This window comes from Anser brachyrhynchus, assembly GCF_964034855.1.
Source record: "Anser brachyrhynchus genome assembly, chromosome: 1".
NCBI classification, from domain to species: domain Eukaryota; kingdom Metazoa; phylum Chordata; class Aves; order Anseriformes; family Anatidae; genus Anser; species Anser brachyrhynchus.
The window spans coordinates 94,821,051-94,843,354 of record NC_137694.1 but is presented as its reverse complement, the minus strand read 5'-3'; the positions used below and the strand labels follow the sequence as shown (position 1 = coordinate 94,843,354).

At 43.5% G+C, this 22,304-nt stretch overlaps 1 protein-coding gene across 18 annotated transcripts in view; it reads left to right on the top strand.

The window, feature by feature from the left end:
* ZPLD1 (zona pellucida like domain containing 1) overlaps positions 1-22,304 on the top strand; it is a 108,214-nt gene that overhangs the window by 28,168 nt on the left and 57,742 nt on the right. For 3 of the 18 annotated variants that reach the window (XM_080576566.1, XM_080576550.1, XM_080576561.1), the window contains exon 1: positions 10,458-14,336. The exons of 4 other annotated variants lie outside the window; for them this stretch is intronic. The gene's annotated coding sequence lies outside the window, so the exon portion shown is untranslated. 11 more of the 18 variants (XM_080576571.1, XM_080576572.1, XM_080576564.1 and 8 more) reach the window with 8 other exon arrangements.

The following is a 22,304-nucleotide window of genomic DNA, read 5'->3' as shown; positions in this document are numbered from 1 at the left end:
TGGAAACTGAACTCAGAACATTTATTTGCCACTGAAATGGAATAACTTCTTGGAGGGTGGGTTCTGGAGACAGCGTTAGCTAAAAAGATGGTTAAGATGGTTATTATATCTACTGCTGCTGGATGTTTAAATTTCTTGGGCTCAAAAGCACTGGAGGTAAGTTGGAAGTTAAAGATTAGCTTGAGAAATCAGGAGAACTGTGTGTGTGATAGAGAAATGGAATGGAAGGAAAGAAGCAAAATAAAATTTGGCAGAAAAAGTATGAGGTACTTCACTTGAGCAGGTGTTATTTATTGCACATAAGCAGAATGGGGGAATAACTCAGTGGGTATAACCCTAATCCATCCTACAGAAGAGGATGTAGCACATGACGATGCATCACAAGCAACATTTGAGTTGGTAGTGCTATACCATAAGGGAAGGAGGCAAATATCTTACTAGAGTGTATAGTAACAGACTACAATCCATCAGATAGATGAAGCGTTTGTACTTGCACTGCTGGAGTACATGGCGTGCTGCACAGAGCTCTCTGGGTTAGATGTGCATCTCAGGGAGAGCTCAGTGGAGAGTACACGGGAAGGTTCAATGTGGAAAGCATGATCTGTGACAGAGGACAGAGTGAATCGACAGTATTTTGGTCAGAAAATATCATCCCCTGAAGAGTCAGAGAATGCCTTGAAGCTTGTAAGAGGCTATTGTAGAGGAGGGAAACAATCTGTTCTGTCTCTGTGGTGAATAGACAAGACTTGATGGATCTGAATTGCAGCGGAGATTTAGGTAAGGTGGCAGGAGAAATTGGTGGTGATTAAGATGGAAAGGATGGGAAGAAGGACTCTGTGCTCTGAGCAATTGCAGTCTGCAATTGGAGGTCTTCAAGGACAGACTACACAGCAGCCAAGACTGACACCAGACACCGACGATCCTACTGTTACAGTGTTTTGGTGAGCTGTCTTGATGATTTTGAGCATTAACTCCATCTTTCATCATTTTAAACGTTGTTTTTTTTTTCTCCCCTGTTATAAGTACACTTAGACACCAGCACAATCTGCCCCTGCCTGCCAGGTCCATTCCCCCACAGCCACCCAGCGCTGCTGGCTGAACGTCCCCGGCCGTGGGGACTGTGAACATCTCCGTGAGGGAACCCCTATTTGCTCCAGCACTGGGGGTGACTTTGCGGCCTCCATTTTGAGAATAAAGCCAAAGGGTCTCGAGGCTGCGGTTTCCCTGCTTCAGGCCGGCCCAGCCGGCGGGGACAGGGCGGGCGAGAGAGCGGGGGTGGGGCGGGCGCCAGGGGGCGCTGCCCGACAAGGAACGCGCCGCCGCCATTTTGGGGCGGCTGTGGGCTCGTTATCTGTTAAAAGCCCACGCGGGGAGGGAGCTCGGGCTACGGGGCAGCCAAGTGGAGTCTGGGGGTGTCAAAAGGGTAAGGCTGGAGCCGCAACACTCCTCGGTGGGTGTCGGCTGCTGCCTCCCAGCTCCAAGGCTGCCTCCACCTCAGGGTGGAGGCTGGAACCAAGATGGCGGGCAGTGAGGTGCATGGTCATGCTCCTGTTTCTTGTCACGTCAGGGAGTGGCGGCTGACTGCTGTTTAGTATAAAAGCAGGCAGATGGGAACAGACAGAGCTGTTTAGAGAATAGAATGCCAGCACTGGGGAGAAGAAGAGTTCTTGAGAAGCCTCTTACATGGAGGAAGAGAATATGTGTTTGTAGTGATCGGCCAAGAAGCACTTGTATAAGCTGTGAGAGAGGAACCTTTTCTGGTTCCTGAGAAGAGCCAAGCACTGGAGGACCTGAACAGGCCTATTTAGTAACAGCAGATCGGCTTACTTCTATCAGGATCTGCACAGTTACTGCTTGATCTGTCTTGGAAAGGACATGGAATTAAATGATCCATGCCAGATTGGACTAGATGATCTTGAAGATATTTTCCAACATAAAGATTCAGTGGTTCTCCTAGTCTTGAATATCTGAAGTTCCTTAAGAATGAGTCCACTTTTCCAATTAGCTGTTCGCACTTCTGAGGAGCTTAATACGTAGGTGTCATTTTCATTACTAGAGTATGTTTCCATGCCTTCAGATTATAGACACTTTCCATCTTCCGGAATGAGTTTTAGAGCATCCCTTAAGTGAATTGTAAACTTTGTCACTGAGTAATGCAGGCCTGTTTACCTGCCACCTCCAGACCAAATTCTTAAAATGTGGCATGGTTATCTGTGTCGTTCAATACTAAGAAGATGTATGGCATGAGAATATTTCATTGTAAGAGCCCTTCCAAGTACCTTCACCTTCTTGGGTTGGGAGCAAAGCCTCAAGTCTTTTGTTCTTTTGGTTTGTTAGGTTGTTTTGTGTCAGGAAATGTAGTTGGGAGGCATTTAATGTCCTTTAGAGCAGGATTCTATAGGTCTGGAAGACATTTGTTTTATGTGACAAACTGGTCCCAAACTGCGAGTTTAACTGCAAGTGGTGCTTTGTATCTTTCGGGTTCTCTTGAAAGGAAGCATTTTGCTATTAATGCGTTTTCAACCACGCTTAATATGAATAATAATGATCTCATTAAGGCTGACAGACCTGTCCTTTTTAGAAACTTAATTTTAACATGGGGATGATTTGAATTTCTGTAGATAAATTAAGTGTTAGCCTTGAGTGAGTACAAATTTGTAGATAATTAAAATCAGGATTAGTGAAAGAAGAGGTGAAGAATGGGGTCAGAGGCAAACCACTGTAGGTCACACACCATCAGTTTTGCTCTCACATTTTTGTGGTGTTCAGAGCAAAGCTTTTGATACTGCTGGTCAAATTAGTTTCTAGTAGTTTAGTGCACTGAGTTTCTCTTTCTTAAGCATAGCTCTACCTCAGTGATGCTGATAAAGTTTTTCAATTTTAACTAAAGGATTTAAATATACATGTAGCGTCCTACTACCTTTATATGAATGGTCATGTGAAATTGATGCAAGGACCTCAATATATTTTAAAGAAAATCCTCTCTGGGTTCTGATGTAAGGGTATATATTCTAAATTCATTTGGGATTTCCTTACAGATAAGTGATTTAAGCATTTTTGTTTCCTCTTCTGATCATGGCCTATGTTACCTTCTGGCAGCCATTTTATTATGGGTGATGAAAAGTATTCAATGTATTTTGAAATAATGGAACTGTTATTCTTGCAATAAAGTAAAATGCTTGAAGAAACATGCAAAATTCATGTAGCTTCATTGTTCAAGGAATAAGATAATCGTTCATGAGAAGTCCAAGGTTTTGACATTTCTACTGCTGGTAGACTGTAGTGGTCCCCGACTTCCTATTTTCCTATAGCGTAATATAGTCAAGGGTAAACACTGGAAAATGAAAGTTGCAGACTTCCAGTTTGCAGTGAAGAGTTACTTCTCACTTGTGGGGTGTAACAATAGATCCAAATTTATCCCCTTTTAATGGGCTACCTATAGTATCGCTGCCAACCTAATGGTTTCAAAATGCTGTACAGACCTAACCCCACTTTTGGATATTTTTCAACTTTAATGGAAAACAACACAACTTGTAAGTAGAGAATGTTGCAGCAGGGAGTTGAGTATTCTATGGAAGTGGCAGAACTGATACACTGAGATCTGGTGTAGGGACTCTGTCAAAGGTGATGAACCCTTTCCAGTTTAAGCAAGAAGCTTTCGGGGCCAGACGCTGAAATCTGAAAGAAACTACATCTTAAGCTCTGGGTAAAATAACTTATAAATATCACTGAAAGTGTGCCTGATGTATCACTTGTAACCACTGTATCAACAGCAGTGTGAACTAGCAAGTAGCCTTGTAATAGAGACAGTAATGGAAAAGTCTAAGGCCCCAGATACAAGGATCCCCCCAGAAGGTGAAATAGTCTGACAACAAGCAATTTAGTTGTTTTCTTAGTAGAAATGAGCATTTCCTTAATTCCTTAGAAGTTCCTATGGACTAATACGGTCTTTTAGCCAACTTGGTACTTGTTTGTTTCCCATAGTTAGGATCACAGAAGCACCTCCAAGATCATCTGGTCCAACCATCCTCCTACCACTACTGTCACCCGCTAGAACATGCCCCTAAGCACCATGTCCAATCTCTCCTTAAATACCCCCAGGGATGGTGACTCCACCACCTCCTTGGGCAACCTGTTCCAATGCCTAGCCACTCTTTCTGAGAAGAAATGTCTCCTAACTTCCAAGCTAAACCTCCTCTGGCACAACTTGAGGCCATTCCCTCTAGTCCTATCACTAGTTACGTGTGAGAAGAGGCTGACCCCCAGCCTCTCTCACCTTCCTTTCAGGTAGTTGTAGGGAGCAATAAGGTCTCCCCTGGGCGTCTCCCCTGGGCTGCCTCTTCCCAGACTAAACAGCCCCAGTTCCATTATCTGCTCCTCACAGGACTTGTGCTCCAGGCCCTTCACCAGCTTCGTAGCCCTTCTCTGGACATTCTCCAGGGCCTCAATGTCCTTGTACTGAGGGGCCCAAAACTGAACACAGTACTGGAGGTGCGGCCTCACCAGAGCAGAGTACAAGGGGACAATCACCTTCCTGGTCCTGCAGGGTACACTATACCTGACACAAGCCGGGATGCCTTTGGCCTTCTCGGCTGCCTGGGCACACTGCCGGCTCACGAGTGTTGACCAACACCCCCAGATCATTTTCCTCTGCGCAGCTTTTGAGCCACTCTCCCCCTAGCACTGCATGGGGTTGTTGTGGCCAAAGTGTAATGCCTGACACTTAGCCATGCTGAACCTCATCCCATTGGCCTCTGTCCATCGACCCATCCTGTCCAGGTCCCTCTGCAGGGCCTTCCTGCACTCTGACAGATTGACACTTCCTCCCAACTTGGTGTCATTTGCAAGTTGTAGCATTCATCTGCTGCTGATTCTTCTGGTATCAGAAGATCAGTGAAAAGCAGAGCTATATTGGTTATTTCATAGAATTGTAGAATATCCGGGTTGGAAGAGACCCACAAGGATAATGAATTCCAACTCCTGGGTCCCCAGATGACCACACAATAAAAATAAACCATATGTCAGAGTGTTGTCCAAATGCTTCCTGAACTCTAGTAGGCTTGGGGCTGTGACCACTGCCTTGGGGAGCCTGTTCTAGTGCCTGACCACCCTCTCGGGGAAGAACCTTTTCCTCGTATCCAGCTTGAACCTCCCCTGTCACAGCTTCAAGCTGTTCCCTGGGGTCCTGTTGCTGGTCACCTGAGAGAAGAGATCAGTGCCTTCCCCTCTACTCCCCCTCGTGAGGAAGTTACAGACCATGATGAGTTTTCCCTTCAGTCTCCTCTTTTCCAGGCTGAACAATTGAAGTGATTTCAGCTGCTTCCCATACATCTTCCCCTCTGTGGTGGTTTTATTCAGGTGGGCAGCTGAACCCCACCACAACCCAAACAAAGGGGAAGAGGGAGAAAATACGATGAAAAGGGCTCAAGGGTTGAGTCTAAGGACACGGAGATAACTGAACAGTTATTGCCATGGGCAAAACAGACTCAACATAGGGAGATTAGAGAAATTTATTGCCTGTTACTAACAAGTTAGAGAAGCGAGAAACAAAAACTAAAAACACCTTCCCCCCCATCTACCATCTTCTGCCTCCTGCCTCCCAAGCAGCACAGGGGAATGGCGGCTGTGGTCACTCCCTGATGCTTTGTCTCTGCAGCACCTTCATGGTCACTCTTCTGCCCCTGCTCCATGTGGGGTTGCTCCCACGGGATGCTGTCCTTCCTGAACTGAGCCTGTGGGGGCTGCCCACAGGCAGCAGCTCTTCAGGAACTGCTCCCACACAGCTCCGTACCATGGGGTCCATCCCCCAGGACCAAACTGCTCCAGCACGGGTCCCCCACGGGCAGCAGCTCCCCCCAGACCCCCTGCTCTCTGCGTGGGCTCCTCTCCACGGGCTGCAGCTCCGGCCCGGGGCCTGCTCCTGCGGGGGCTCTCCGTGGGCCACAGCCTCCTCCAGGCCACATCCACCTGCTCCACCGGGGGCTCCTCCACGGGGGTCTGCAGCGTAGGGGTCTGCTCCATGTGGGACCCATGGGCTGCAGGGGGACATCCTGCTCCACCAGGGGCCTCTCCACAGGCCACAGGGGAACTGCTGCTGCCTGCCTGGAGCACCACCTCCTGCTGCACTGACTTTGGGGCCTGCAGGGCTGGTTCTCACTCATCACTCTCAGCTGCTGTTCCTAGCAGTTTTTTTCCCTTTGTTAAATCTATTCTCACAGAGGCACAAACAACGTTGATTATTGGCTTGGCTGTGACCAGCAGCAGGTCTCTTTGGAGCAGTCTGAAACTGGCCCTTATCTAACAAAGGGTGGCTTCTGGATTTGTCTCACAGAAGCCAACCCTGCAGACCCCACTACTAAAACCTTGCCATGTAAACCCACTACACACTCTAGACCCTTCACCGTTTTTGTTACCCTCCTTTGGACACTCTCTGACAGTTTAATGTCTTTCTTATACTGTGGTGCCCCGAACCGCACATAGTACTCAGGGTGAGAATGCCCCAGAGCAGAGTGGGACAATCTGTTCTCTTGACCGACTGGCAGTGTTGTTCTTGATGCACCTCAGGATACGGTTGACCATCCTGGCCATCAAGGCACACTGCTGGCTCATGTTCAGCTTGCTGTTGATTAAAACCCCAAGATCCCTTTCTGTGGGGCTGCTCTCCAGCATCCTGTCCCCCAGTCTGTACATATAGCCAGGGTTGCCCCTTCCTGGGTGCAGAATCTGATGCTTGCTCTCGTTAAAATTCATGTTGTTGGTGATTGCCCAGCTCTTCAGTTTGTCCAGATTTCTCTGCAAGGCCTCACCACCCTTGATGGAGTCAACAGCTCCACCCAATTTGGTACTGTCCACAAACTTGCTCAAAAAACCTTCAAGTCCTTCATCCAAATCATTTATGAAAACACTGAAGAGAACAGGGCCCAAAATGGAGCCCTGGGGAACCCCATTAGCAACAGTTGGCCAGCCCGATATAACCCCATTTAGCAGAACCCTCTGGGCCCAACCCATCAACCAATTGTTGACCCATTCTATCATGCTTTTATCAAACTGTATTCTAGTCACTTTGGCCAGAAAGATACTGTGAGAGAGAGTACTGAAAGCGTTACTGAAATCTGTAAAGAGTACGTTGACTGGTTTCCTTTGGTTAGTTAGCTGGTTGATCTTGTCGTAGAAGGCAATTAAGTTTGTTAGACATGATCTTCCCCTAGTGAACCCATGTTGGCTCTGACCAATGACTGCACTGTCCTTCAGGTGTTTTTCTTTAAGTCCCAGAATAATCTTCTCCATAATTTTATGGGCACTGAAGTGAAACTGACAGGCCTGTAATTGCTAGGTTCTTTGTTCTCGTCCTTCTTGAAAATTGGGACCACATTTGCACCTTCTAGTCAACTGGGACCTCTCTGGATTCCCAAGACAATTGAAAAAATAATTGAGAGAGGTCCTGTGGTGACAGCCAGATATTTCCCTTTTATCTAACAGCCCTGGCAGTGTAGACAAGTGTTCATTGTGAAGGCCACAGCTTGGCCTAGTGACACCAAAGAGCTCAGCCATAGTGCTGGAATCTGGTCATTCTGTGGGGTGAGGCACTGAGGCCTCTCCTATAGCTTGGGGGACTGGGAGGGATGGGGATGGGGGACTGGGGGTGGGGGAGTGGGGGCGTGTTAGGCTCCAGTAGGGCACATGAACCTCCCTGAGGGAGTGGAATAAGAAACTACTATTTTTAGTTTGTTTCTGATAACTACAGTTTCCATGGTGGAAGGCTTATTCCAGTTCTCTTTGAAGGAGCTGAACCTTTCCTTTAATTCTTGATAATAAAAAGAAATAAATGAAAGTGCTTTTTGTCACTGTGGTGGCTTGCCATAGGTTGGAGATAACTGGGTGTGTCTGTGGGTGACTGAGAAGCTTTTTTCCAACTACCTGTGATTTCCTTGCTTATTTTTTTGTGGTGGAAAGTAGAAGGTCTCCTAAACAAGGTATAGAGGAGACAGATAGCAGTTGATCTTCCACTGCCTGTTTCACAGACATGTCAGCAGTCTCGTTCCTGTCTCCTGCATCATCTCAAGGCCTTACGGCGAGGAATTTTCTCTGTATCTTCTTCCGTCTCTATTGATTGGGTTTGCATCTGTTGTAGCTACATAGTTTCTGCCCTGACCTCTGCAAATGTTTTTTTGCTATTTAGGAGGGTAGAACTGAGTTACTGGGTCGCATTTATGTAGCTGTGAGCTGAATTTCCCTCATTCCCCAAAAGTCAAAAGCAGGAGCTGGTGAATACTGGGCACGTACTGAGGGACCCAAAGCCAGAGAAGCCCTTGTGAGGGATGTTTTGTCTGGGTAGAGAAAGATGAGTGTTTGAAAGTGGGCAGCTGCCAATATCAGGGTGCTGTATTTGTGGGTGTAATTGGCTTCCAGATCTTGCCTCATGAAGAGAGAGAAGGCTGTGGGGATGGATGTTGGGAAGGAATATAGGACTGCTCTTACAGAAGTGGTACTTCGATGGTACGGTGATTCCCCCTGGTTCTGCAGGCTTTTAAGCCAGCCTTCCACTGATGCTTTGTAGGGCTATTCTGCAGAAACTGAATTTCTTCTGGTTTAGCTCTTCACTTATACACTTATGACGATTTCCATAGTTGTCTTCGGAAAATAACTGATTAGCTGCTTTATGTGTTTAGATTTATTGGACATCATCTGAGGATATTGGCTTTTAAGGTGTAGCTGAAATGAAGCCAGGGCACGAAACCAGTAAAGTAGGACAATTGCTTCTGTTAATTTCTGCAGTTTCCATGCATTGTGCTGTTTATAGCAATGTGTGCTTATGACTTAGGAGAGAACATGAGTTAGAAACTCAAGATATTTCTTCTGTGGTGACTTAGTTTGCAGTAATTCCTGCACAACCCAAGTTCCTTGCAAATAAAGAAGAGGTTGAGTCCTATGAATTTACTTCTTTTATTATTTTAAAATTGCTCTTGCAATTGTTGTAAGTGCTTGGAAAGCAAGTTTAGAACATTATTAGAAACTTGTCCCTGAGGGCATGTCTTTTATAGAATTACCAGTGGGTAAGAGCTGGCTGGGGAGGGAAGCATTTATACTGAAGCAGCAAGGACGGAAAATGTTTTAAGTAATACAGTACTGAATGTATGACCTGGTGCCCCTTAACCGTCATGGGAAATGAATGGCACTCTGCCTAGCGAAGGATTTCTTTAAGTCCCCTTTCACCTCCTTTATTTGTGCACTGGCAGTATTTTTTTTTTGCCTCTAATAATTCTTAAGGCATTAGGCATAATAGTCTCCATCTGAACGTTTTTAAACATGGCAGATATTTATGGATGTTCTGGTGAACTGGGGTCTAGTTTTCAGCTTTTCAGCATTCTCTCCCCTTGCGGTTTGTCACATGGCACCACAAAGAACTTTCTTCACCTCGCTGAGAGTTTGTGCAAAACACTTTTCCACCTCTTAGTTTTGAACTGCCACAGAGTGAGTTCCCAGCAGAGATCCAGCTGTAAAGGTCTCTGTGCATAGGCTGTAGGATCGAAGGACAAAGAAATGTCTGGGTGCAGGCGGAGGAAAGGAAGAAGGTGAGACCTGTCTTGTGGCCTCTCTACTTCTTTAAAATGATTTTGGGCTACTAACTTTTGTATTTTTGGCTGTTGATCTTTTGTTAAATCTACACAAGAGGTGACTACAGTCCTGAGGTATCAATGCTATTGATGTGGGGCTGGGAATCTACCCTATTGTCCTAAACAGTTTGTTAGGTGCCCAAGTAAAACCTTTTAAGAGCTTTGTGCATATGTGTGAATGTATGGTGTAATCCTCATTCCTTGCTTTCCTGGATGGAAACCTTTCCTACCATCCTATTTTTGTTTGTTAAATCTGTTTCCATTTATTCTGTTTTGTTTTTTTTTTTTTAATTATTATTTTTTATGAGGGCTGGAAATTGTTTTTAAATAAGTTTGATTACTTTGCTCATTCAGTTTATTGAATCTGCAGCCTTAGTCTCAGTGCTGTACAGAAAGGTATGCTCTCATTAAGTCCTTTCAAACTGTCAATCTGCAGGGGAATATCCTCGCACACCCTTTTTTGAAAAGGTGACCTTCCTGATACTGAGATGGTAGAACAGGCCAGCACCCCAGAAATCTCAGTGGATGCAGACTGGCTAGGATAGCTTTGGCTGTTTTCCCTCTTCCTCTATGAAAAGGTCTGCCAGTCTTAATTATGAGCCCTAGATGTGCATCTTGAGGTTTGCAGCATCTGGAACACAGTGCAATGATTTCTGTTCTGCGTGAGGCATGCAAATAAGTGGCAGCTTGAACTTGCTCTGTTCCTAATGGTGTCTGTCTCTTTTGAATGCATCCTGCCTCATCAGCCCTTACAGATATGTGCCGCCTTGTTGCAACGTGACAGACAGGTTTTCAGACTCCCTTAGCTTTTAAAGCAGGGGGATGGATTCTCTTAAGGTAAACCTTACATGGCTTCCTGAATTAAATCAGTATGTTCTAATTGGACAAACCCAAATGAGTTGGGCAGCTATGCACAACAGGGGAGAGAAAACTGGAGTTGAAATGTTTTGCTCATTGCTAATATCCATGGATGATGTTCTTCGTAGGACTGTACTTTTGCTCTTGCTTCTTAGTCCTGTCCATCATTTCATATATTGGTGAGGATAGCTCTCTAAGCGGAACAGCTGTGCCGTCTGCCTCCAGCATTATTTCAGTCCTCACTGTTTTGGGATAAATTTCATGAAGTGTATTGCACATACAAACATTTAATTGAACAAATGGGAAGCTTCTCCAGTTAAGAAAGCTTTGCAAATGACAAGCAGTGTCCAATTTCCATTCTAATGGTTACTCTGGGGCTTTAAAGTATGTGTGAATTCATCTAGTAGGGGCTGATAGTATATTTGAGGCAGATGGCTTTGTTCTGCAAAGAAGAAATGTAAGTGGCTTTTGCTATAAATCTTATTTTTTTGGCAAAGGGTTGACGTGATAAAGATGTGAGTATTACTGAGAGTGCTCTTTAATAATTATAGTACCTTATGTTTTCCCTCAAGAATATGGTTAACTGACTAGAAAAATCTATTCTGAGTTTTTACGCCTAACTATAACAAACAGAAACACCCCCTTCTGTCTACAGCAGAAGATTGAAGAGTAGGCAGGTTATTAAACAGAAAGGCAGACGTCAGTCCTTAGAGAAGCATTGTAACTCCAGAAGGATGTTGGACTTGGTGGAAAATGCATGTTCACGACAGCATGCTTTACTGATCAGAAAATCATAAAATCGTGTAGACCTAACCCTGTGTATATTACTGTTGTGGTTTTACCTTGCTAGGCAGCTGGACTCCACCACAACTGCTCTCTCACTTCCCCTCCTCAGAAGAGGAGGGGAAGAAGAAAGAAACGACTCATGGGTTGAGATAAGGATAATTTAATTAAAGGAAAAATAATTAAAGGAAAATTATTATAAATTAAATAGTTTAACTAAAGGGTGAAAAAAAAAAGCCACACAAGTAAAGGCCATGTTGAAGTGCAGAGGAAATAAGTTACTCTGCTTCCCACCAACGAGCCGTGCTTGACCATGTCCTTGAAGCAGGGCCTCAATGCACATAGCCGATGTTTGGGAGGACAGGTGTTTTCACAATGAGAGCCCTGTCCATCCTCTCCTTCCTTTTTCCACCTTTTATTGCTGTGTGCGACATCATATGGTGTGGAATATCTCTTTGGTTGGTTTAGGTCAGCTGCCCTGGTGATGTTCCCTCCCCACCTCTTGCCCACCCCCAGCCTGCTGGCTCTTGGGGGCTTGGAGGGAGTCCTGATGCTGTGCAGCACTGCTCAGCAGCAGACACAACGCTGGTGTGATACCAGTGCTGTTCTAGCTACAAGTGCAGAGCACAGCACTGTACGGGCTGCAGCAGGGAAAGTTAACTCCATCCCAGCCAAACCCAGTAGTTATCTGCTTTTTAAGGCAGTTAGAAAGTAGACAATTGGAAGATGCTTAAGGTGTTCCTCTTAAATTTATGCTGGTGGTTTTTGCCCAAAGCTTCAATGCCTTGTACATCCTAATGTTTATGAAGGCTCAGCTGTGAAGCAGTTTCTCAGTCACCTGACTGAGAGCTACTAACAGAAATAGTGGGTGAAGAGGAAGGTGTTACTGGATGAAGTGGAAATGAATAAATCTATGGGATGGATAAGGTGGGAGGGTCTTGAATCTTGATGTTTGCCTGAATTTGCATTCAACCAATGCATGGAAGTAGGATTTCTAATATAAATTTAGCTGTTATTCATAGCTTTGAGACATTTCTGGGATTTACTAGTGGAATAAAATTGAACAAGTATAAATTTGTGTTAGTGTTCCTTATCTGTGTGAAGACAGGTCTTGCTAGCATGAGCAGTAAGGATGGGCAGCCCCGATCTGTGTAACTGAGAATGTGTTGTGTTTGCCACAGATTGTGTCAAAGCTGCATGTTTCCCACACCTTTATTTTCAAGGTTGAAGTACTATACTCCTTCCCTGATGCTTTCTTCCACAATATACTCTTAAAACTTTACTGTTGTTTCTTCCTACCTCAGGATTTGGATTTATGGATGGATTTTGTGGCTGCTGGTGTCCTTTTTGTAGAGCTTTTACCTTGCTAGTCTTCTACTATGTCTCTAACTGGAAACCCGTGAACAGCTGAGCCTATCATTCATGAAAAAAAAAAGAAAAAGAGAACAGAGGACCAAACATACTGCATACCGTGGAGGGATCAGCTCTTGACAAAGAAATGCAAGGAAACTTGAATGAAGTTCTAAAACTTGCACTAAATATTTAAAAACAGAACACCCCCCCCCAAATCTGTTACTCTGATGTGAAGTCCAGGTTTATGCACTTGAATTTATAAAACTTTTGAATATTGGCATATGTCTGTCTGAAATCTTAAAATATGCTTGTCAGAAATATTTTATAAGAACAGGCTTGATTATTGAGTCTTCAGACAGCATTTTTTGTTGTTACTTGAGACAGGTTTTTCTAGTGAGTTATGAAGCCCTGGAAAAAAAGACAGACATAATGGAAACATTGACAGATGCCTTAACTGCTGTAGTGTTGGCAGGCACCAACCTTGTGTTCATAAACCTTCTCAATAATTCTTATTCTAACAATAATAAGCAGGTATTGACTTCTGTTGTATTCAGCATCAAGATTCATTGACCTGAGAGGTAAATATTGGTGAGAGTGAAGCCAGGGTCAATATAACCCTCAAGGGACTGTTAATCTTCTGTAGACTGAAAAAGGAGTCAATATTGCTATCATTACATAATTCCAGTGTAAAAATTTCTATTATATACACACATGAAGGAAAGGAGAAAAAAAGCTACCAACAGATATGCAGCTATTTCACTGGTGGTGCCTGTGTATAGCATTTAAGTCATAAGATGATTGCTTTTTATTTAAAAAAAAAATAATCTTGTGTAATGCAGTCTTGGTTTGGACCAAAAGCTAAGGAAGGCTGTGAGATCTTTTAAGGGCAATGGCATTCCCCAAGTGGGTTTTTTTTTTTTTTTTTTTTTTACCTGTGGGTATAGTCCTGCCACATGCTGGGTGTCTTAGTCTTAATGCAGCATGCTGTGGGAGTTGCTGCTATTGCATCAGAATAACCAAGTGCTGGCTGCTCTGTGGGCTTGGGCTTCAGTGCTCACAATAAGGCAGAGTCAGGCCTTCAGTGTGTCTGCTAAATTGATCAGCGCAGTGTCTTCCTGAACAAGTACCTGAATTTCAGTTAAACCCTGGTTTTAAGCATTGTGCTCTCTGCTTCTCTCCCAAGGCCTATAGGTTCTCCTATTTCTCTAACCAAGCTGAGGTAAAGATGGAACAATCTTAAACTAGTGAACTTCAGGAATATTCAAGTTCTGTGAATGCAATGCCTTCAAAAACAGCTATGCTTTTTTGGAGAACGTGATGTGCATATTTGGGAGGGGTTCTGCTGGTTCACTGTTTGCACAGCAGTGGGTAACACAGCAAAAAAAAAAAACAAACAAAAAAACACACCAACAGAAAAAAAAAAAAAGAAAAAAAAAAGAGATGGGGTTGCCCTGATGCCAGGGAACTGCTTAACAAATGCGTGCAAAGTGTATGGTCTTGCTGTCTGCAGTAGAGAGGTGTGTAGCCTGGAAGGTGGTGCTGGGGTTCTGAAATGAGGGAAGCCATTTTGAGAACCTCACAATTTCTACCCCCCTTTCTTGGTGCTTCAGCCAGGTTTGAAATGAGGAGGCTTCTCACACTGCTGTTGTGATTTGGTCTTGTTCCTGCTGTGTGCGTCTGAGATGGGATTTGCCTTTGATGAAGAGCCCTGCTAGCCCTGCTTCTGTGGTTAGTGAGTTTGGTCACACTCCTTGATGTGCTTTCTGGGGGAATACTGTCAGCTTCTAAACAGCTAGGCAAAGATCACATTTCACTAGGAAAAAAAATTGCCTATTCCTGGCTCATGATTTGTTTTTCCTCTATTGAAATAGCAGCTTACTTTCACTCATTCACATAGGGAGTAGAAATAATGTTGTGTGCCTTAGGAGCCTGCTCAAACACATTGGATAATAGGTAGGGATCAGTAAAAGCAAACAAGCTTGCGGACAAACCCTTAGGGTCAATTTCCTTCATATAAATTATTCACTGAATAATTTGTAGACAGCGAATACATATCGGCAAGGAATAGGTTTGGTTTGTGAATGAGTCATAAAGAGGAAATAGGTTTGAAATCAGCAGACCATTTACTCGTAAGAAGTAATTGGACTGGCTCATGTTGTCCCTTAGGATAATCTGTAACTCTAGAAGAAAATCATGTATTTTAGGGTTGCGTAAAACTTTTTGCAATTGGTAACATTTATGAATCTATACACACTCACACATATTCTGTCATTGGTATTTGGATGAGAAGTTTTAATTCAATTTTTAAAAAAGAAGTATTACACTTAAATGACAAAGATACTGATATATCTTACTGGAGCTGATACTCAGAAACATGCGTGGTAGCAAGAAAAAATAGTGAGGTCATCATATAATATAAAAAAGCCTGTAGATTAAAAAAAAAATATTGTTACTAGTCTTTGTACTTCATGCTTGCCTGAACATGAGCTGGCAGTGTGCCCCGGTGGCCAAGAAGACCAACGGCATCCTGGCTTGTATCAGGAATAGTGTACCCAGCAGGACCAGGGAGGTGATTGTCCCCTTGTACTCTGCTCTGGTGAGGCCGCACCTTGAGTACTGTGTTCAGCTTTGGGCCCCTCACTACATCGAGGCCCTGGAGCATGTCCAGAGAAGGGCTACGAAGCTGGTGAAGGGCCTGGAGCACAAGTCCTGTGAGGAGCGGTTGAGGGAGCTGGGGGTGTTTTAGTCTGGAGAAGGGGAGGCTCAGGGGAGATCTCATTGCCCTCTACAGCTACCTGAAAGGTGTGGGGAGCTGGGGGTCGGCCTCTTCTCGCAGATAACCAGTGACAGGACTAGAGGGAATGGCCTCAAGTTGTGCCAGAGGAGGTTTAGGTTGGAAGTTAGGAGATATTTCTTCTCAGAAGGAGTGGCTAGGCATTGGAACAGGTTGCCCAAGGAGGTGGTGGAGTCACCATCCCTGGGGGTATTTAAGGAGAGATTGGACATGGTGCTTAGGGGCATGTTCTAGTGGGTGACATTGGTAGTATGGGGATGGTTGGACCAGATGATCTTGGAGGTTGTTTCCAACCTTAATGATTCTAGGATTCTGATTTATATGAATATCTGAGGGGAGGTATTGAGAGTATGGAGCCAGTCTCTTTTCAGTTGTGCCCAACAACAGGACAAGAGGCACCGCGCACAAACTGAGCCACAGGAGGTTCTGGCTAAATATGAGGGGGCACTTCACTGTGGGGTGACAGAGCACTGGAGCAGGTTGCCCAGAGAGGTTTTGGAGTCACCTTCTCTGGAGATATTCAAAACCTGCCTGGGTGCCATCCTGCGCAACGTGCTCTAGGTGGTCCTGCTCGGCATGGGGTTGGACTGGATCACAGAATCACAGAATTGTAGGGGTTGGAAGGGACCTCAATTCTGTGGTCCTGTGATTAGATGATTTTCAGAGGTCCCTTCCAACCTCGGCCATTCTGTGATTCATCTTCATATAGGCATAACATCCTAGAAAGAAATGCTTTTGAAAATTGCGTGATTTTCAAGTCCGAGTCTTAGCATTTTTTTCAGGTCTGTTATAGTACAGCAATGGAATTAGATCTGTGTAAAACTAGATTAATATGGTGGTGCTGTGACTATACATTTAGAACTTTGGCAACTCCCGCTGACTCTTTTCTCTCCCTCTGCCCTGTTCTGTTTCTAGCTAGTTGATTTTCAAGAGAGCTTTTGCATAGCAAAACTTGTTTTATTGGCTCTTTAAATGTCAAGCCAATATTTTTGTGCTATACCTTGAAAGCCATCTGCGTTATAGTCTACAAAGTGTGAATCAGACTACCAAGAGGTACTTTTCCATGGTTGTCTACGAAACTGGTAGTTTTTACACATCTTTTTCCGTTTCTTTTTTTTAGTGTTCATCTCTAGACTTCAAGGTAGCTTTCCATTATGAGGGATTATTTTTAGCCCAGCCTTTTTATCAGATGGTGGTTAGAGCAGAAAGAGAGGCTGTTTGGCCTGTTAATTCTGTCCAGAGAGCTTCCTAGAATTAAATGTTGCATGCAGCATTCAGGACTGTGAAGAGTGCTTCTATTTATCTAGATGTATGTTAGAAACAACTACAGATGGTTAGAAAAAAAAAACACGCTTCAGTATTTCCTGCCTGGAATTACTAGACCTGAAATTAATAGGATAATTGTAGCTAATTTTATTAAACTGTAAGTTTAAGCAAATTAGTATTTTCTGGAAATTTCAGGGAAGGAATGATACTTCTGTAGAAATATTCTTATGCTGAGTGCTTTTTTTTTTTTTTTGGAGTGGGAGACGATTATTTGTTTTTGTCTAGTTTTTTTAGGTAGTTTCCTGAGACTCCGAGCTTATGGAATTATGTCAGGAAAAAATGCAAAACAAACAAAAACAACAAAAAAACTTGTACAGTTCTTACGGGATTGGCACAATTCCTCTTTCCTGAATTAAAATTAGCTGTGTTTTAGGCAGGGAAATCTAGACTACAATAGACATCTGCTGAAATAGCCACTTCTGCATCACTTGTACATTAAGGATGTAGGCATCCTATTTGTGACAAAATAATACTTGAAAAGGATTTGGTATGGAAGCTTCCTAGGCAAGAAGTTCTACCCAAGTGTTTATTTCTATGTATATATTTGCATGTGTCTTTTGGTGCTATAAATTGTCAAATGTGTACCCTGTGAATCTGTCATGAGAATATCAGTTTGTCAAAAATTGATCAGCAGCCCATTACAGATTAAAGCATTTACCTTTTGCTGTGGAATGGTAGAAGAGTTTTTTTTGAAAGATTGTTGCCTGTTCCTGGTTTCTTTCCTTTTAAATACAAATGAGACTGAGATATGAATAACCCAGTAAAATGGAAGAAGTGCTTTTCCTAAAAGCCCAATATTTCAGTGCAAAGTGTTCATTTGTCTCAGGAGTTTCTTGGTGGAAATGCTGTTGCTGTTAGCACTAAATGGATGTTCAATTTCCAGGCTCGCAGCAATGGAGGGAAAGAATGTTGCACCATATGACAGTGTGAGTCAGGCATGTGGCACCGAACTAACAAATTCATGTGCCGAGCTCCATGTTAATCAGTTTCTACCATGTGGATCCCTCAGATTTGCTTTTCAGGTAGCACTATCCATTTGGTGCGGAGAGCAGGTGTGCATTTCCAACATATGGTATAATCAGAAAAATCCAGAAGATGGTAGAGTAGACAGTGCCCATATTTCATCTTGGGTTTGCAGCATATTGATAGCGTGCACAGCAACTCCTTTCCCTTTCCTGTCTGTTACTTCAGAATGCCCCATCTCTTTTCTTGCACGTTACAGTGAGCAATCTGTAGCAGTTGGATTTTGCTGCCATCTGTCAGAGGCTCTGTTCCTTTCAGTTTTCACCTTCTCATGTTCTTCATGATGCTAATCTAGGAGCTGCAAGTAACTTGTCCTTTGTTTTTACTTTTTAAACAACATAAGGCCTTTCTTTGCATTCAAGTCCAGGAATAGCTTTATTCTGTTAAGGTCTCTTGGAAGTGTGGACTTTACTCACTGAGTTCACCTTAAAGAACAAGGCAGGCCAAAGATGTTGTCAGTCTCCTAAGAGCACTGTTGTGTGCTTTCAATGTACTCATACTTTGATAGAGCAGTCAGCACCAAAGGTGATAAGATGCATTGCTGATGTAGGCTGTGCTTATAGTATTGGCTAAGTTTAGGTTTGGATCCTTCGCCCCTCTAAAAAACCTCCTGTTCTGCCTACAGAAGCCACAACCTCAGGATAAAATGTTACCGAAGCCTTCATAACATCTCAGGGGCCTGAGCAGAGTTTGCTGGAGCAGTGTCAGGCTGAAGAGGCGATGAGCTGAGTCACAGCTGCACTGTGCTACTCCCCAGTTCTTCAGTTTGGGGCAGTAAGAGGAAGAAGGTATTTCTTTTCCCTTGTGATGTCCAGCTCCAGCACAGGCTTGGAGGGGATGCAGGGGCTAAAAGTGGTTATAGCCTCCAAGGGCTGTTTGTGGAGTAGGTAATGTTTTTGCAGGTATGTGTGTTTTGGTCAGCCGTTTGAGTATTAAATTTGCTGGGAGCTAAAGAGTGGGTCTGTTAGCTTTCAGCAGCCTGACTGAAGACACTCAGCTTATTAAAAGAAAACCAACCAACCAAACAAAACAAACAAAAAAAACAAACCACAAACAAAAACCTGCCAGTAGCTGGGATCATTGGGCTATGGATGCTGAGCCGTGTTACACATGATGCTGCTTTTTCATGGAAGATGAGTGAAGAATGGTACCTTATCCTCTTGCTGGCATGAATATGTCTGTTGGTGTCTGCTGGAAGGAGCTTGCTTTCTTGCGCTTGCTCTGATGTCTTTCTGTACTTTTCTTTGAAATGTGGAAACCTTGAAAAGTTAGAAACAGAAAGCTTGTGAGCTAGGCTTCGCTTTTATTTGCTTAATGCTTTTGGAGGGCCCAAGAGTATGCAATGCTGACTTGAAAATTGCCACTCATTAATCATAATGTGGTGAGCTTCATGATTCGCACACCATGTGTTTTTAGTATTTGGTCTTGAGTGAACAAAGGCCTTGGGTGAACAAAGTGTTTCTTTGGCTTCAGAAGTCTAGGGTGCTGCTGTGTTTGCCAGGCTGGTGGCTGTCAGACAGAGGAGTAAGAAAGGAAGTAAGATAGTTATGGTAGACTAACTTGCTTCTCCAAGAAAGAAAGGCAGCTTATGTTTGTATGTGTCCTGACGATGCTCAACTGGTATCCATTTTCTTAATCAGAGGACCAATTATTACAACCCTGAGGTTGGAGAAGGTTTTCATTGCAGAACTTCCTCATTGTTTGATAAAATGAAGTGGGCAGACGTCAGAAAAAGGTTAGTTAAGGTTGAAAAGTCATTCTTATTTCTGCAGCATTTTATTATACCTTGTATCTGTTCTTCACAGACACTAAGCACTCCACATGTGGTTGGCAACCAGTGCAATTTGTAATGCTGTCTGACCAGGAGGCTTCTGAATAATAAGCCAGTAACAGCATGTGCAAACATGGCGTGAAAAGATTATTTCCATAGCCTTGCTTGTAGGCATTGCCAAGTGATCGGATTAAATGAGGGGGAAATCATTGGTGCTTTCATATGGATCTGTTTCCTCCCATCACAAAGCTATGGACAGAGTTCCCAAAGGAGAGCATAGTTTAGCAGTGTTTGAGAGAGATCACCTTGCTGATGTCTACTTGAAAAGTGGGCCTGGCTGGGCTTCTCTGCCCTTCTCCTACTTTGTTCGTTTTTGTCTCACTGTATTCAGGTGAGGGAACAAGAGAATTCAAGTATCATAACTTTTTGCTTTCTTGGTGTGACTGTAGGAGGCAGAGGAGATCAGGCCCTCAGCAGAGTTTTTTGTGATGTTTGTGCACTGTGGTCCGTGCTCTGTGTGCTCCTGCAGTTCTTGGTGCAAGCAGCCAACTAGTAGTGATGCTGAAGCACAACCAGGAGAGGAACCTGTGGACAAATGCCAGTAACTCAACTTCTTCACCAGGGGCTGCTGCTGATGTGAGATGGGTAAGAGAGGGCTGAAAGCAGAAACTTACAGGCTCTAGTGCCTCTGTCCCCTTGTGCATCGTCTCTGAAACACTGAAAAAGGAGTTCTGGGGCTTTCTCTTAAATACATTTTTTGGTCTGTTCATCCCTTAGCTATTGCCATTACATTTGTCCGTCTTCAGTTGACATCAATTGTCTTTTTTTTTTTTCTTTTGTAAACACCCTTTTATCATAGTACATTGCTGCCTGTTGTGATCTTATAGATGTATGGTGGCAACCAACTTTCCTGTTGTTCTCTGCAGATGGAAGGAATGTGACACCAATGTACTTTTCTGGTTTGTTACCAAAATTAACATATTTACTTCTCGGTGCCTTTCCCTCAGTGGTAGTGGAGTGATGGGAGTAATTTGCTTTGGTTCTTTAAATCTGCAGCAGGAGGCATCAGGGAGAAGCGTATAAAGTACGTGTTCTGCAGCGGCACAAAGCTGGGAGAAAAGCTTCAAGGGTAATGTTCTGTCCTTAATCTAATAATGTTTCTTGTTCTGCATTAGCAGAAAATGACTCTTTCTGCAATCCTTCGCATTGCTATGTAATAAACAATAGCATAATACTGAAGATATGAAGTAATTTAATAAGTTCAGGCTTTGTTACAGATAATGGATAAGTATGCACAGGAGTATAGTAAATCCTGAATGACAGTTTTACTTGATTACTGAGCCTGAATGCAATGTTCCACAGTGCAGCTTTACCGTAACGCTGTGTCATGCTGTAGGAAGTCTGATCGCTCTCAGATCAGATTAAGTAGTTCTACTTCTATGGCCTCCTGTCTTATCAAATGTGACAGACTGTGCTTGGTCAATACCTGGATGGAAGATGTCTGGAGAAGATTTATGGATGGTAGGAAGAAGTCCTGTTGGCTCAATATACCCAGCGCTTCCCACCTAGTCCAAGCTGAACCGAAGTCTGTGAGGTGTAGTGCTAAGTATAATCAGGGTTGCTGATGGAGTTGCTGCTTTCAGATGTGATGTACAGCTGAGATCCAGGGCAAACACTGAGTCTTTAAAGTAAGAAACTGCGATTTCAGTTCATCTTGGTTTTTGCTGAAGTGAGGTTTTCATCATGTTGTTTTGTGCCTGCATTTTAATGATCAGTGAAATGTTTTCTAATGGAGTATAAGATGGCAAAGAGCTTTTCTGTCTTACACGTTTTATATCTTTTTGTGAAAATAGCACAATGAATAAAGGAAATATAAGGAGATCAATTTTTATCAGACACATATCGCATCTGTCTGACAGTCTTGCGTATTTCTTACTTTCACTGCACCTGTTTTTCCATTCAGCCTCTTACCTCCATGCTGTTTGACAGGGTGACTTTGAGCAAAACAAGAGAAGACATTTGCCAGTTTTATAACTAAGCACCCACACTGTCTTTTAATATTGCCCTGCGAGAAGTCATGGTATTTGGCTCCTGCTTGATAGGCGACAGCCAAATGTTGTGACATTTTGTGATGTACAGGAGCCGAGAATAAGGTTTTGTCCTTAGGCACTGAATTAGTTAACTCTATTTGGAAGAAAATAATTGTAACAGAGTTAGAATTCACTCCTGGCTTACTGAACACCCCATATCTATCTCATGCTTCTGGTTTGTTTTACTCCTCACAGGTGCACCCTATGGCTGTGGAAGGAATTGTTCTTCAGGCACTTGCTTTTTTTCTGACAAACGTGGAGGTTGCCAGTATTAACAAAGGTCATGCTGTGCTTTGTTACTTTGTCAGATTTGTACAATTTCCTGGCTTTCAATTTTTGGAGGTTTCAGTAAACTTTCTTTCTGATTTCCTACGTTTCTCTATAACCTGAAGGATTAATACTGAAGTGGGTTTTTGACTTGTGTTTCCCGTGTCACACATCTTTGACAGAAGATCCCAAGACAGGAGGAATAGGAGCTAATTCTCAGTTAATATTGCTGGGGTGTATTAAGCTGAAGAGACTGGAGAGGTGGGGATCTAGCCATGTAGTGCTCCTGTAGCGGGACTCTAAGGACAAAGAGCTTGCTTTTATCTAGAGAGATTTGAGGCTCTAGAGCTCACTTGAATATGCTTCTAATACCACTTAAGTCATAAGACTGCAATAAGCAGCATTACATCAGTGCTAACACTTTC